This window comes from Lynx canadensis, chromosome X (assembly GCF_007474595.2).
Source record: "Lynx canadensis isolate LIC74 chromosome X, mLynCan4.pri.v2, whole genome shotgun sequence".
NCBI classification, from domain to species: Eukaryota; Metazoa; Chordata; class Mammalia; order Carnivora; family Felidae; genus Lynx; species Lynx canadensis.
In genome coordinates, this window is record NC_044321.2 from 37,987,172 (window position 1) to 38,004,681 (window position 17,510).

General features: G+C 46.8%; 1 protein-coding gene across 1 annotated transcript in view; it reads right to left on the reverse strand.

The window, feature by feature from the left end:
• Nucleotides 1-17,510, reverse strand: part of MAOB (monoamine oxidase B) — a 116,036-nt gene that overhangs the window by 33,334 nt on the left and 65,192 nt on the right. The gene's annotated exons all lie outside the window — the stretch shown is intronic.

The window sequence follows — 17,510 nt, forward strand, 5'->3', positions numbered from 1 at the left end:
GTCAGGCTCCATGCTAAGTGTGGAGCCTGCTTAAGATTCTCTCTCTCTCTCTCTCTCTCTCTCTCTCTCTCTCTCTCCCCCTCCCTCCACCTGCTCCCCACCCCCTCTAAAATTAAAAAAAAAATAAAGAAGAGACAATTTCTTTTTTCTTTTAATGTTTATTTTTGAGACAGAGCATGAGTGGGGGAGGGGCAGAGAGAGAGGGAAACACAGAATCCGAAGCAGGCTCCAGGCTCTGAGCTGTCAGCGCAGAGCCTGATGCGGGCCTCGAACCCATGAACCGTGAGATCATGACCTGAGCCGAAGTTGGACGCTCAACCAACTGAGCCACCCAGGCGCCCCAAGAAGAGACAATTTCAAGCCTCTCTTGGGAACATATTTGTACTCCCTGGTTCTCCCAGCAGGGTAGGGACACCTCAACACAGAGTTAAAGGACACACATTTCTCCAAAGATTAGTGATAAGACAGCCTGTAAATCATCTCTGGGAAGTTTAACCCAATGGCAGTTGGGGACACGCACAAAAAGCACCTTGGGTTAACCTGAAAGCCTGAGTCAGAAGTCAGGCTGTGCTTCTGACATCATCTTTCACCCAACGTGGGATAACACAAGGTCCATGGTCAGCCAAAATGTCACCGTAACTCTGAGTCGGTCAGGAAAGACTCATCTCACACTGATTTTGTAGGCAGAGAAATGAGTTGAGAAATGAGTTGGGAAATGAGAAGACATTTCGTGCTCATTCTTGTATTCATTCTGTGGTCATGCTGGTCTTCTCTTTCGAACGAGGCTGTAAAGTTCTCAGGGAAGATTTATGATGCAGGCTTACTTTTCTTCTTGTGTTATGTAGAGTTCTCCAGAGAAACAGAACCAAGACCACTGTGTGTGTGTGTGTGTGTGTGTGTGTGTGTGTGTGTGGCAGGGTGTGGAGAAGGAGATTTATTTTAAAAAATTGGCTCACACAATTGTGGAGGCTTGTCAAGCCCAAAATCTGCAGGGGAGGCCAGCAGGTTGGAGAGCCAGAGAACTGCACTTCATGCCCAAAGGCTGTCTGCTGGCAGAATTTCCTCTTCCTTTCAGGACCGTGGTCTTTTTCTATTAAGGCCTTCGACTGATTAGACGAGGCCCACTCTCATTATGGAGGCTCATCTACTTTACTCAAAGTCTACTGATTTCTTTTTTTTTTAATTTTTTAATGTTTATGTGTGTGTGTGTGTGTGTGTGTGTATGAAAGAGAGAGAGAGAAAGAGAGAGAGAGAGAGCAGGGGAAGGGCAGAGACAGAGGGAGGCACAGAATCCCAAGCAGGCTCCAGGCTCTGAGCTGTCAGCACAGAGCCTGACGCGGGGATTGAACCCATAAACCATGAGATCATGACCTGAGCTGAAGAAGGACGCTTAACTGACTGGGACAGCCAGGCACAGCCCCCCCCCGCAAAGTCTACCGATTTCAATGTTAATCTCACCTAAAAATACCTCCATGGAAACATCTAGGATAGTGTTTGATCAAATATTGGTATTGTGGCCCAGCCAAGTTAACACATTAACCATCACACTTTTTAATTCACTTTATTAAGGTATAATTTACATACAATGCAACCATTTTAAATGTACAATTTGGGGAGTTTTGACACATGTATGCACCCGTGTCACTACCACCACGATCAAGATAGAAAACATTCCCATCACCCCATAGAAAGTTCTCCTTTGTCCCTTGCCAGTCAATTCCTGCCCCTCGCTTTCTTTATTGTCACACAAAACAAAATAGTAACTTTTTTTTTTTTAATTTTTAAAAAAAAATTTTTTTTCAACGTTTATTTGTTTTTGGGACAGAGAGAGCCAGAGCATGAACGGGCGAGGGGCAGAGAGAGAGGGAGACACAGAATCGGAAACAGGCTCCAGGCTCTGAGCCATCAGCCCAGAGCCTGACGCGGGGCTCGAACTCACGGACCGCGAGATCGTGACCTGGCTGAAGTCGGACGCTTAACCGACTGCGCCACCCAGGCGCCCCATAACTTTATTTTTTTTAATGCTTTGTTTATTTTTGAGGGAGAGAGAGAGAGAGAGAGAGAGATCACGAGTAGGGGAGGGGCAGGGAGAGAGGGAGACACAGAATCTGAGGCAGACTTCAACCTCTAATCTGTCAGCACAGAGCCTGACGCGGGGCTTGAACCCATGAACTGCGAGATCATGACCTGAGCCAAGTCGGAAGCTTAGCTGCCTGGGCCTCTGGAGGCGCCCCCAAAATAGTAACTTTAATTTGTGGTCACACAACCGTCACTTCTGGTTTGTTAAGTTTACATCTCTTCTTTCAGTTTTTAAATAATACTTATTTTTGAGAGAGAAAGAAAGAGAGAGGGGGGAGAGAGGCAGAGAGAGAGGATCTGAAGCGGGCTCTGAGTGGTCAGCCCAGAGCCCGACACGGGGCTCGAACTCCCAAACTGCAAGATCGTGACCCGAGCCGAAGTTGGATGCTTAACTGACTGAGCCACGCAGGTGCTCCTTCTTTCAGTTCTACTGAGATATAATTGACATATAACTCTGTGGAAGTTTAAAATGTACAGCCTTGGGGCGCCTGGGTGGCGCAGTCGGTTAAGCGTCCGACTTCAGCCAGGTCACGATCTCGCGGTCCGTGAGTTCGAGCCCCGCGTCAGGCTCTGGGCTGATGGCTCAGAGCCTGGAGCCTGTTTCCGAGATTCTGTGTCTCCCTCTCTCTCTGCCCCTCCCCCGTTCATGCTCTCTCTCTGTCCCAAAAATAAATAAACGTTGAAAAAAAAATTAAAAAAAAATGTACAGCCTCATGACTTGATTTACATATGCTATGAAGTGATTACATAGTTTACTTAACACCTATCGCCTTATATAAACACCAAAAAAAGACAAAACTGGGTTTTTCCTTGTGATGAGAACTACTCTCTTGCAAAGCGCCCTTCTCATCACCTCATTCAGAAGCACACGACTTACCACTGATGATACTAATCTTGATCCCTTGGTTAAGGGTGGCTCCTGTCCGCTTTCTCCACTGTAAACTTACCATTTTCCCCTTTCCGTGCTCTGTCCTTTGGAAGAGAGTCGCTAATTTCAGTCCAACCTCAAGAGGAGATGGGGGGGGGGGCGCGCCCGGGTGGCTCAGTCAGTTAAACGTCTGACATGGCTCAGGTCATGATCTCACGGCTCTTGAGTTCAAGCCCTGCGTCGGGCTCTGTGCTGACGGCTCGGAGCCTGGAGCCTGTTTCGGATTCTGTGTCTCCTTCTCTCTCTGCCTTTCCCCTGTTCATGCTCTGTCTCCCTCTGTCTCAAAAATAAGTAAACGCTAAAAAAAATTAAAATTCTTCTCTAAGGAAGATTTGCCTCTTTCCCCCTTGTTATTTATTTGTTCAATCACCTATTTGCATCACTATGGACTCATATATTTACTTCATACTCTGGATTGTAATCTAATACTGTATTATTTATTTTGTTGTTCAAATTGTTCCACTCGTGTCCACAGGGAGCTCATTCAGGCTGGCTCTTGTGTCCTTTGCAATGACCCCATCTTTTTGTTTCTTGAGCACTTCCTTGACTTCTGGCACTGGAAGATTCTCCGGCCTCTTCTATTAACTCTGCCTCAGCCCTACGATCTGCTGTTTTTTTCAAGCAGACTTCATTCCTTTTAGCAAAAGAATGATATTTAGAAGCAACTCCTGGGGGGTGCCTGAGTGGCTCAGTTGGGTGAGTGTCCAACTCTTGATTTTGGCTCAGGTCATCATTCCTGGGTCATGGGCTTGAGCCCTTCATAGGACTCATGCTGTGCGTGGAGCCTGCCTGGGTTTCTCTCTCTCTCTCTCTCTCTCTCTCTCTCTCTCTCTCCCTCTCCTTCTGCTCTCTCCCCTGCTCGTGCTCTCTCTCTCTCTAAAATAAAGTTAAAAATTAAAAAAAAAAAGTAGTGGGGTGCCCAGATGGCTCGGTCAGTTAAGTGTCCAACTTTGGCTCGGGTTACGATCTCGCGGTTTGTGAGTTCGAGCCCCACGTCAGGCTCTGTGCGGACGGTTCAGAGCCGGGAGCCTGCTTCAGATTCTGTGTCTCCCTCTTCTCCCTGTCCCTTCCCCGCTCATGCTCTGTCTCTCTCTCGCTCTCTCTAAAAAATAAGTAAACATTAAGAAAAATTAAAAAACAGGGGCGCCTGGGTGGCGCAGTCGGTTGAGCGTCCGACTTCAGCCAGGTCACGATCTCGCGGTCCGTGAGTTCGAGCCCCGAGTCGGGCTCTGGGCTGATGGCTCGGAGCCTGGAGCCTGTTTCCGATTCTGTGTCTCCCTCTCTCTCTGCCCCTCCCCCGTTCATGCTCTGGCTCTCTCTGTCCCAAAAATAAATAAACGTTGAAAAAAAAATTAAAAAACAAAAAGGAAGCAGCTTCTGGCTGCTCCAGGTATGCTGACTTAAAAAAAAAAAAAAAACAGCTTTATTGGGATATAATTCTTCTACCATATCATACAATTTACATGCTGACTTTTTAAAACCTCTCCTTATGCCTGTATCAGTGTTCAGCACACAGAACATAGTGGAGATCTGTGACCGACCCACGGGATCACGCTCCACAAAGGACGCCTGAGTCCCCATTCCGGCTTTGCCTTTTCCTGAGTTGATTGACACAGAGCAAGTGAGTTGCTTAATCTCCTTGGGCCCCAGATGGCAACCTTTCCAACTCAACATCTGTTGGCCGCATCACCTTCCTCCAGGAAGTATGCCCAGATTACCTTAAACGGCTGGGTTAGAGAGCCTTCTCAGTGTCCCAGAGCTCTCCGTTTACCATTCATCTGCCACTGTCTCCACTGCACCAGCTTCGTGTATTTCTCATTCTGTGTCACCCCCTGGGATCTCAGCTGTAAGAGCATGGGCTCTGCAGTTGGCCTACCTCGGTCAAGTGATGGGTCTGTCTGCCAGTCACCAGCTGTGTTAAGTTGCTTAGCCTCTCTGGGCCTCAGTCTAGCCGTGTGTAAAACGGAACGACAGCAGCTTCCTCACGGATGTGCTGGGACAATGAAGTGAGTTGAGCCACGTAAGTCACTTTGGACGGTGGCCGGCACGCGGGAGGTTCTCGATAAATGTTGTGTTGCTATTGCTGCAGCTGCTACTGTCGTGATCCTAACCTTCGCATGCCTGGGGACTGCTGCGATGGACAGGTGAGTTCATCTCAGCAGTATGACCTTGAACTGGTTATTTGCTCGACACCCAACGTCCTCAACTCCCACAATGATCATTTGTACTTAGGTTTTTTTTCTTAGTCCTTTTGAGCTGCCATAACAAAGTACCATAGATATTTCTCTCCCATGGTTCTGGAGGCTGGGAAGTCCAAGATCAAGGTGCTGGCAGCTTTAGTGTCTGGTGGGGGCCGCTTCACGGTTTATAGATGGCGGTCTTCTTGCTGTGTCCTCCCATGGCAGAAGAGACAAGGGATCTATCTCCTTGGGGTCTCATAATTTTATAAGGGCACTGAGCTCATTTGGGAGGGCTCCAGCCCAGGACCCAGCCACTCCCAAAGGCCCCATCTCTTCATGCTTTCGCATTGTGGGTCAGGATTTCAACATGTGAATTTGGGGGAGCCACATTCAGTGTAGAGCAGATTTCTTAACACTGTTATTAACTTCCTACTTTTTCTTTTAATTTTTTTTAGTGTTTGTTTTATTTTTGAGAGAGAGAGAGAGAGAGAGCAGAGGAGGGGCAGAGAGAGAAGGAGACACAGAATCTGAAGCAGGTTCCAGGCTCTGAATTGTCAGCACAGAGTCCGACGTGGGGCTCAAACCCACGAACCATGAGATCGTGACCTGAGCTGAAGTCGGACACTTAACCAACTGAGCCACCCAGGCGCCCCAACCTTCTTCTTTTCAAGTCTGCCACTGAGCCCAGACCTACTCTGGCCGTTGCCAATTCCTGCCAGGAGAGGGGTGCCAGCCTCTGACCCCCTTCCCACCATGCGCACAAGGTACTTAAAGAAAGAGGGTGAGGGACGGAACTTCAGTATTCAAGGAGCAAGTCAGGCTACCTACCAGGGGCAGAGTGCATCCAAGACTGGGAAACAAAGACATCTCCCTAGACTTCTCAGTGTGGCTGAAGGGGATCGGAAACTCTACCCTCACCCAAAAGGTGTTCTTCACCTTTCCCCAGGGCAAGCTCCATGAGTCTGAATAGAGTTCTCAGATTTTAAAAAAATATTTATTTTTGAGCACGTGAGCGGGGGACGGGCAGAAAGAGAGAAGGAGACCAAATCCTAAGCAGGCTCCAGGCTCTGAGCTGTCAGCACAGAGCCCGACACGGAGCTCAAACCCATGAACCGCAAGACTGTGACCTGAGCCGAAGTCGGACACCCAACCGACTGAGCCACCCAGGCGCCCCTGTTTATTTATTTTTTTTGACAGAGAAAGAGAGAGAGAGAACAAGCTGAGGAGGGCAGAGAGAAAGGGAGAGAGAACCCCAAGCAGGTTCCGCACTGTTAGCAGACAGCCCAACTCGGGGCTTGATCTCACGAACCATGAGATCGTGACCTGAGCTGAAATCAGCAGCTGGACGTTTAACCGACTGAGCCACCCAGGCGCTCCACCCCGTGATACAAATTAAGTAAGCATCGTAGCAAGCACCATGAGGAAGGATTTGAGACCAAGGCACGTTGTCTTACGGGCTTTCTAGAAGAAACAGTGGAGCGAAGTGAGCGGCAAACACATGGTACAGAGCAGTCCAAGCTCTTTGGGGGTCACTTCATGGAGGATGAGTGCTCGTGGAGAGACAGGGCTGAAAGGCATACATCTTGCTGGTGGGGGGAAGGTGAATCCCAGGAACCATGCTTGATGTGACACATCATAGGTATGTGTGTATGTGTGTGTGTTCTACTACAGGAATTTTAGATGACAAAGAAAATAAAGAAACAGTAGGTATTCCTGAAATCCCACCAAGCGGAAATCTATAGTGGGTATGAACATTTCAGCTATGTTTCTCGCATTCTTTCATGTATTTTCACAATTCTACCCTTGATGATTACGTAACATTCCACACCACGCAGAGACCAGGAGTTTCTCAAACTGTGATCCAAGGACCCCCTTAGGCTCCCTAAAGTACATTCAGAGAGTCTGTGAGGGGCTCCCTTTTCCAAGCACACGTGAAGGAAGACTTCATTTATTTCAACCCAAACAACACGCTGCAACGGACTGAATGCCAACACAGATACGAGAATCCAGCTCTCGGCTATTAAGCAGACGTGAAAAAGATATGCAGAATGTAAATCAATGCCACTCACGCGTTTTTTTTTTTTGTTTTAGAAACTATGCATTTCGTACAAATATGTTATATCAGACAGTAATCGGGTTATTGTTATTTTCGGTGAATTAATATTCAAACAATCCTCAATTTTAATTTCTAACATAGTAAAGATAGACAGAGTCACATGGGCAAAAGCTACTTGAAGTTCTTCATGTTTAGGAAGGTAAAAGTTTGGGAGCACCTGGGTGGCTCAGTCGGCTGGGCGTTCAACTCCGGCTCAGGTCATAATCTCGCAGTTTGTGGGTTCGAGCCCCACATCGGGCTCTGTGCTGACAGCTCGGAGCCCGGAGCCTGCTTCCGATTCTGTGCCTCCTTCTCTCTCTGCCCCTCCCCCACTCACCCTGTGTCTCTCTGTCTCTCAAAAATAAATAAACATTAAAAAAATTTTTTAAAGAATGTAAAAGTTTGAAGAGCAGCACTGCAAGGGACACAGGATGGCTTTTAAGAGGCCAACACAACTGACTTAAATGGACTCTTGAAACTTCATAGCTGTGTGACTACTAGTCGCTTGACATTTATGTTCTCTTAACTGTAGATTTGGAATAATGGCACCCATCTCACAGGGGCTTTATAGGCATTAAGTGAGTTTATACATAGCAAACAAAATGTGCTCATTAAACAGATGTTGCTGATGGCTTTGTGATCATGATAAATGTCCCGTCATTTACACAACCACCCACCTCTTACCCATACATCCACATCCATATTTTTGATTAACCTCCTTTGGATAAATTCTTAGAATCGAAAATTCTTGGCATGAAGACTTTTTACTTGGTTCTAAAAGATATATATAGGGACGCCTGGGTGGCGCAGTCGGTTAAGCGTCCGACTTCAGCCAGGTCACGATCTCGCGGTCCGTGAGTTCGAGCCCCGCGTCAGGCTCTGGGCTGATGGCTCGGAGCCTGGAGCCTGTTTCCGAGTCTGTGTCTCCCTCTCTCTCTGCCCCTCCCCTGTTCATGCTCTGTCTCTCTCTGTCCCAAAAATAAATAAACGTTGAAAAAAAAAATTAAAAAAAAAAATAAAAGATATATATATATATATGTATATATATAAAACATTCCACCCAAGAAAAATTGAAAACACATTTTCCTCAAGTACACACAGAAGAATCCCCCAGTTAAATCACATAAAAAGAGACATAACAAATATTATAAATTTAAGAAGACTGAAACCATACCAAGTACATTTTCCAACCACAAAAACTAAAGACCGACAATAAAACAGAGCTGGAAAATTGACAATGTAAATATTAAATATTTAATATGTAAATATTAAGCAGCACACTACTGCACAAGCAACAGGTCAAATAAGAAATCAAATGGTAAATCAAAATATGCCTCAAAACAAAAGAAAAAGAAAACACAATATTCCAAGCAGATGTTAAGTGAAATTTATGCCGTCAGTGCTTGTGTTAAGAAAAACAGTTCAGGGGCGCCTGGGTGGCTCAGTTGGTTAAGGGTCTGAGTCCTGATTTCGGCTCAGGTCATGATCTCACTGCTCCTGACTTTGAGCCCCGAGTCCGGCTCCGTGCTGATAGTGTAGAGCCTGCTTGGGATTCTCTTTCTCCCTTTCTCTGCCCCTCCCTTGCTCTCTCTCTCTCTCTCTCAAAATAAATAAATGAGCATTATAAAAAAAAAAAAAGCAACTGACTTAATGATCACGTGACCCTATTTTGTAGTCTGTGAGCCTCAGCCGACTCAGGAAAGACATCTGAAATCTACCTTCTGGATTCCCCACCTACCAAAGCAGGTGAGAAGCTCTCAGAAACAGGCTGGCTTAGCGACACCACATCACTAATATCACTCTCAATGCTCCAGATGTCCTGCTCTTGTTGTCTGGAGGCAAAGACCCTGCATCCTGATTTCTGTCCCATCAAGGAAGTCCCTCTGCCATTTTATTCCCAGCACTGACCTCAGTCTCAGCCAGTAGGAACAGGTGGCCTGGCTCTTCTTAGATCCAGCTCCTTGAGAGTGACCTTTTCCTCTCAGGGGGTTTTCTCTGCTGTTCATGGGAATCTTGCCCTCCTTCCCTGCGGGGAGCCAGAGAAGGCCACCCAGCCCTCCAGAACTCAGTCACTTTTATAGCTATCGGCAAGGACTATGCTTAGGCCATAAACAAATTTGGAGGACCAAGCTTTACTTTCAGTCTATACTTCCAGTTTGGAAGAAAAGGAACGGATTCTTGCCCATGGGGGAGAGAGGAAGGAAGTCCTATAAGCTTTACTTAGCAAATGGTTTTCTTCCTCTGTTCATGAGCTCACATTTCTTTTTTTTATGTTTATTTTTGAGGCGGGGGGTGGGGGGCAGAGAGAAAGGGAGACACAGAATCCGAAGCAGGCTCCAGGCTCCAAGCTGTCAACACAGAGCCCGAAGTGGGGCTCAAACTCACAGACCGCGAGATCATGACCTGAGCCGAAGTCGGACGCTTAACTGACTGAGCCACCCAGGTGCCCCTTTGAGTTCACATTTCTAAGCACCGTAAGCTGGCATTGACACTGTCTTCTGATTACATCACCACATGGGAAAGCTGGAGGGAGCGGGTAGACAATGGCAAGGTCTTTGGAACCAGCCAGCAGCACAATAGCATGCGAAAGGCCTGGAACCGTCCATGCAGGGAGAAATGGGGGTGGTGACAGCTAAGATATTAAGCAAAACCCTGCAGGAATAATGATAACAAACAGTAAGACAACAGCTAACATGGAGTGTGTACCCTGTTCAGGCCTTGTTCTCTTGGGCACTTTGCCTGTACTGACTCATTAATTTTCACAACAACCCTTTCAGAAGGAGAGGCTGAGGCAGATGAAATCATGACCATTTGCTCAAGGTCTCATAAGTAATAAGCAGCAGCAGGATATAAATTCAGACATTCAAAGTCCACTACTCTTGATCATGAAGCTTCCCAGCCTCTTAATTATAATTATTAAACACCACAGGGCTAACAGTTTTCATTAAAGTATTTAATTTAATGCTCACAACAACTCCGTGCATAAGCTGCTTATTGTAGGTTTCATTTTACAAATGAGTTCTGAAGCACAGAGAGGTTGAGTAATTTGTTCAAGGTCACACAGCTTGCATGCAGTGGGAACAGAATTTAACCTCGGGTTCGTGTAGTCAGGGCTCAAGCTCTTACTTAGGTCTCTGCTCTATGAGCCTCTGCTCAATTCACTTAAAGAAGGTCTCTGGAAGGCCAGTTCGATCCAGTAACCACTTGAGATTCTTTTCTTTTTTGATTAAAACTTTTTTTATTAAAAATTTTTTAATTTATTTTTATATTTTAACTTTTTGTTATTTACTTATTTTTATTTATTTTATTTTTTTATTTTTTAAATGCTTATTTATTTTTGAGAGACAGCACAGAGCCCAACGCGGGGCTGGAACCCAGGAACCGTGAGATCATGACCTGAGCTGAAGTCAGGCACTTAACCGACTGAGCCACACAGGTGCCCCTGATTGCAGTTTAATAAGGTGGTCAAGGAAGACCTCGCTGAGAAGGTGACATTTGCGGGAAAAGATAAAAGAGGACAGAGAACCGTGGGACTCTCTGGGAGGGCAGGGAACAGTGTCCTGAGATGGGCGTATTCCTCAACTTCAGAAGGGAAAGGAAGGAGGCCAGCTCCATTCCATCCCTGCTACTGGAATGCGCCCTTGCTCCCTGGAACAAATCCAGGCACCTGAGTCTGTTTCTGGAGGTGACTGCCGAGGAGATGGCCTCTGTGCTCTGGTCAGGGAGACAAGTTTCCCCGATCTTAGCAGCCCGTCGTCACCCCTGCGTTACTGCCGCTTCTTCCCTCGAAGATTCGTTGCTTTCTGATCTCCGTCGGTGCAAAGCTTAAACTACTTTCTATGCCCAGCACAAGACAGGTTCTTCTAGAAGCCTTCCAAAATTCACCTCACCCCCAATCAGTGCACTAAACATAAAGTTCACTCCATTTTGAGCCCCTACTGTGTTGGCCAGCACCTGTCCATTTTGTTATCCGGATAGCATTCTCTAGGTGTTCCGAGTGGGTATCTCTTCTCTTTCTGGTCCCTTCAGGAAAGGAATCAATCATCTGCATGCTCCCATAATGCTTAAGAGCGTTATATATTCAATCAGTGTTTGACAAGCTTTGGATGATTGGATAGAGGAACGGACGGATAGACGGGTGACTGGAAATTGAATGTTCGTGTCCTTCCCACACCGCTCGTATGTTGAAACCTAACCTCCCGTGTGACAGTTTTTAGGAGAGGGGCCCTGAGTGTTTTCTGAACACAATCAAAATTAATTTCTCCTGAAAAACATAAAGTGTGGGGCGCCTGGGTGGCTCAGTCGGTTAAGCGGCCGACTTCGGCTCAGGTCATGATCTCGCGGTCCGTGAGTTCGAGCCCCGCGTCGGGCTCTGGGCTGATGGCTCAGAGCCTGGAGCCTGTTTCCGATTCTGTGTCTCCCTCTCTCTCTGCCCCTTCCCCGTTCATGCTCTGTCTCTCTCTGTCCCAAAAATAAATAAACGTTGAAAAAAAAATTAAAAAAAAAAAATAATAAATAAATAAATAAATAAACGTTAAAAAAAAATTTTTTTTTTTAAAACATAAAGTGCTTTGGGGCGCCTGGGTGGCGCAGTCGGTTGAGCGTCTGACTTCAGCCAGGTCGCGATCTCGCGGCCCGTGAGTTCGAGCCCCGCGTCGGGCTCTGGGCTGATGGCTCCGAGCCTGGAGCCTGTTTCCGATTCTGTGTCTCCCTCTCTCTCTGCCCCTCCCCCGTTCATGCTCTGTCTCTCTCTGTCCCAAAAATAAATAAACGTTGAAAAAAAAATTAAAAAAAAAAAAAAAAACACATAAAGTGCTCCGAGTAGGAAGCTGTAAATTGTGACTCCTCCCCCCAAAGGCCTAATCAATATCTTTGTCCTCTTTATCTTCACAATCTGTTGTCAATACACCTGCCAATGGGGACAGACCCTGAGTTCCACAGGGGAGGGTCTCCAAAATTAGCTCATACGTTTACCTCAAAGAATAAGCATGCTGAGAAAGACGGAGAGTTTTTTTTTAATGTCTATTTATTTTTGAGAGAGAGAGCAAACAAGCATGGAAGGGGCAGAGACAGAGAGAGAGACAGACAGACAGACAATCCCAAGCAGGCTCCTCGTATCAGTGCAGAACCTGAAGTGGGGCTGGACCTCACAAACCTCAAGATCATGACCTGAGCGGAAATCAAGAGGTGGAGGCTTAAACCAATGAAGCCACTCAGGCTCCCCTAAAGATTTTGTTTCTTTTTTAACCAAAAAAAATTTTTTTTTTATTTTGAGAGAGAGAGATAGAGAGCAAGCAAGGGAGGGGCAGAGAGAGAGGGAGAGAGAGAATCGCAAGCAGGCTGTGCACTGTCAGCGTAGAGCCTGATGTGGGGTTTGAACTCACAGACCGGGAGATCATGGCCTGAGCCCAAGTCAAGAGTCGGGCGCTCAACCAACTGGGCCACCCAGCTGCCCTGGCCTAAAGATTTGATTTTTAAGTGACCTCGACACCCAACGTGGGGCTCGAACTCACAACTCTTGAGATCAAGAGTTGCACGCTCCACCGATCGAGTCAAGCATCCCTGGAAAGGCATGAAGCTTCGTGCCTTTAATCACGTGCTGCTTACATCAGCCACTTCCAGCTATATCACATTGCAAACCATCAAGGACACACCATTGAAGCCAAGAGGTTGTTTCCAAAGCAGAATTATGCCCGCAGCTAAGATCTGTTTTCCTGTGCCAATTTTTTTCAGTCTTTGAATTAGTAGACACATAAGCGTGTATTTGACCAAATAGCACAGGCATCTAAAATATCCCAATAAATACCATCCCTCTATTGAGGGCATATAATTTCTGAACGACGCATTACCCAACATGTGCCAGCACTAGCAAAGTTCCAGAATGCTCTGGCCGTGAATAATGTACTTTTCAAAATAGGATGACTACCCGGCAGCATTAGCTTTCCCGGGAGAAGTCCTGGCTCACACAAAATGCTGTGCCATCACAATGCCAGGGTTCTTGCCCTTCTCTGGGACGAGGGCCTCCCTGCAAATCTGTTGAAAACCATGGAATCTCTCCAGTCAAGGGCACGCATACAGGCCACCTTGCATAAAATCCTGAGTGTGCCTGGCACGCCCCCGTGGGTCCTTCGCCAAGAGTCCGGGAATTTGAGGTTATAAAAGTGTGATGACAGGGCGCCTGAGTGGCTCAGTCAGTTACGCGTCCGACCTCAGCTCAGGTCATGATCTCACGGTCCGTGGGTTCGAGCCTCTCACTGGGCTCTGAGCTGACGGTGCGAAGCCTGCTTGGGATTCTCTCTCTCTTGTCCCTCTCTCTCTCTCTCTTCCCCTTCCCGACACACGTGCTCTCTCTCTTTCAAAAAGAAATAAACATGAAACAAAATTTTGCAAATTACAAGTGTGATGACAGTATTACACCTGGATAATGGGACCGTAACATAGTCTAACCACTTGGCAAATCCGTTTGGCAATGTTTACTAAAGCTGAATGTTGTGCGTAGCTTACGGCCCATTTCTTGATGCCCAGGAAGATGTTCTCCAAACAACACACGAGAATGTTAAACGTCCTCGGATCGTAGTATGGATGACTAAATTGAATTATAGTCCCACAGTGGAACACCATAAAGCAACGGGAATGATCTACAATGACCCACGGTAACAAATATGAATTTCACGACATAAATGCACAAAAGAAGCCAGAGCCAAAGATGACAGGCTGGAAGATTCCGTTTGTATAAAGTTCTAGAACAGGCGAAATTAATCTCCCGAAGTAACAGAAGTCGTGATAGCGGTTATCCCTGGGGATAGGATAGTGTCAGCATGGGAGCGTGCGGAAGCTTCTGGGGGCTGATCATGTTCTGTTTCTTGGTCTGGGTGCTTCATGGCTGTGTTCGCTTTGGGGACATTCATCCAGGTGTACCTTTATGGAGGTCTCCTTTTCTGTAGACATGTTATCCACCAGTAAAAACTGACATACTCTGAATAGACTAAAAACCATTGAATTGTGCACTTTAAGCGGCATAACTGCATACTTTGTGAATTCTATTTTAATGAAGTGGCTTTAAAAAAACTGATGGAATTAAAAAAAAAAAGGGGGCGCCTGGGTGGCTCAGTCGGTTAGGTGGCCGACTTCGGCTCAGATCATGATCTCGCGGTCCGTGAGCTCGAGCCCCGAGTCGGTCTCTGTGCCGACAGCTCAGAGCCTGGAGCCTGTTTCCACTTCTGTGTCTCCCTCTCTCTGACCCTCCCCCGTTCATGCTCTGTCTCTCTCTGTCTCAAAAATGAATAAACGTTAAAAAAAAATTAAAAAAAAAAAAAAACCTGATGGTTGATGTAACTTCTGAACTCAAGGTGAGGAAGGTTAGCACCCAGAAAAGGAGCCCTAGAATGTCTTAAGAAGCATAGATTAGCTGACCCCATTAAGTACATTCACAGTGTTGTGCAACCATCGCCACTATCCATGTGCAGAATGCTTTCATCATCCCAAACAGAAACTTCATACCCACTGAATACTATCTCCTCATTTCCCCCTCCCATCACATCCTGGTAACCTCCACCCACCTTGCACCTGCCGAGCTGCTCCCCTTCAACTGTGGAGATCCTTCTGCCACGCCACAGAGTGATTTCCTGGGCGTTCTGAGTGATCTGACCTCAACAGAGCTGTGTTGGAGGGACGAGGAAAGTCCAGGGTTCCCCCTACTTCTCCGCCATCTTAACTCCTCTCCATTCCTGGTAACCTCCATTTTACTTTCTGTCTTTATGAATTTGCCTATTCTAAAAATTTTTTTTTAATGTTTTTATTTATTTTTGAGACAGAGAGAGACAGAGCATGAGCCGGGGAGGGGCAGAGAGAGAGGGAGACACAGAATCCGAAGCAGGCTCCGGGCTCTGAGCCGTCAGCACAGAGCCCGACGCGGGGCTCCAACTCACAGACCGTGAGATCATGACCTGAGCTGAAGTCAGTTGCTTAACCGACTGAGCCACCCAGGCGCCCTGAATTTGCCTATTCTAGATAACTCTTTAAGTGGATTTTGTATCTTATTTCACTTAGCATGTTTCCCAGTGTTGCAGCGTGTATCAGAATTTCATTCCTTTTTAAGGAATAATTTTTAAGCATCATAATTTTAAGTGCTGCTGACGCTGGGGCAATGTCTTCTTTCATTCAGCAAAAATGTATTAACCACAAGGTATGAAACAGCCACCATGTAATGCTCTGAAGATACAAAAATGAAGTAAGACACAGTCCCAGCCTCTCGGAGTTCCAAAGTCTAGTTGGGGAGAGGCAGGTTCACGGAAGCAGAGAATGACTGCACCACGGTTATAACGTCCCTTGATGAAACCAGGAGTCTTTGGAGGAAAGGGAGCTATTTCGCCGAGAGCGCGGTTAGCATCTATCTTATCTGAGACACTCCTACGCGTCTCTGCCCAGAGCCAACCCGTTAGCATGTGACAAGGTCTACGGAAGCCCCAAAAAGTAAAGACTGGCCTAGAATTCCTCAAGAGGAGAGGGGTCTACCCAGTGGTCAATGTGGCGGATGCTGTGATAAGCTTGCCCACATCCCCATTTGGAAGTAAGGGAGTTATTTCTTCGGCTGCTTACATTATTCCTGGCAGGCAGCCCTTGGTTCTTAGCCTCCTTCAGAGACTACCCCAGCTGCAAAAAACCCCACTTTGTCCAAGGTTAGGCCGCCTTCTCTGGGCAGCCCCACTCAGGACAGCTCTGAGGGGTCGCCCCATCTTCAGAATCCCTTGTGGGGTTGGCTGAGGCTTCCATTGAGACTGCGTCACAGTTTGACTTCTCCCTCTGCTGGCTCTTTCCCTCCTATCCACAGCTGTTGATTCCCAGAGCACCTCAGAAAAATATTATCCCCTCCTGCGTGCTAATCTCTGTCTCAGACCCTGCTTCCTGGGGAACTTCCTGCAACAGCCCTTCACTGGAAGGGGCACAAGAGACTGTAGCAAGGTCTAAAGAATCTCAGTCTCGGGGCTCTGGGGTGGCCTCAGACGCCTATCCTTCTCCTTAGCTCCTATAAGCTTCACGTTGCCTCAGTGTCTTTGGAATTTCCACTTCTGTGTCGAAGCACGCCTATTAGATGTGATTTTCTCCTGTTAATCTGTCTCGTGTCTCTTTGATTCCTGGTCCAGAGAGAAGGACCTTGAAGGTCGGAGGAAATTCTTCCTCCCCAACACACTTCTCTATAATGTGGACGTAAACAGAACCAATGTCACGGTGTCACTGCCAGTGATGAGTGAGATGATGTATATGCATCTCCACGAAGAGATTTCCACGCAGAGTAAGTGTGTCAATACTGACTAATATCATCGCTACCATCCCTACGCTCTTCCTTCCGTGAAAGGTATCACCAGATGTCATATCTTGAGCTTCCCACGAAGGGAGGTTCTCCAGGCCCTGCAGGGGAATCCCACTGTGTGAGCGACAGAAGACTTGGTGGGAGGAAACATGAAGCTTCTTGCTCTCACAGCATCCCTTGTCATGCTGGGATTTACCAGCAGAAAAACCAGTCTCCGACTGCTCACCCCAGCACCCTCTTGTCAGGGCAGGTGCTCATCAGTCACCTTCTCTATCAAGCCCTCTCTGAACCTCCAGGACCAGACACTGAACCCCAGCCTCAGAGAGCAGCTCAGCTAATCCCCAACAAATGCACCCCTTTCCTAGCTCAACTATAGCCTCCCTGGGGTCACAGGTGCCAGACGACAGGTGCATCCCTGGTCTTTCAAAGATATGATCCAAATGCTTTTGATGTCCCTAAACTGTGTAGAGTGATGAGATGATGAAAAAGCTCTTAGTAACCTGGGTATAGACACAGTACAATATAAAAGGAGAGAGAAACAGAGGGAGGTATGGAGACAGAAAGAGAGAGAGAGAGGTAGGAGAGAGAGGAAAGAAAGAAAAGAGAGAAGAAAAAAAAAAGAAAGCAAGGAGGGAAGAAAGGAAGGAAGGAGAAAGAAAGAAATAAGGACTTCTAAAAACAAAGGATTTTTCTCCAAATGAGTCATTCTTCAGATGTCAATTATCATCTTTGGGTTACCAGACTATCATTTTGAAATCTGAGGATCTGTGATGAGCGAAGTCTGGAAAAATTGCATCTAAACAGCAAATTACTGGGGCGCCTGGGTGGCTCAGGCAGCTAGGTGTCAAACTCTTGGTTTCAGCTCAGGTCACGATCTCACGGTTTGTGAGTTCCAGCCCTGCATCAGGCTCAGAGTTG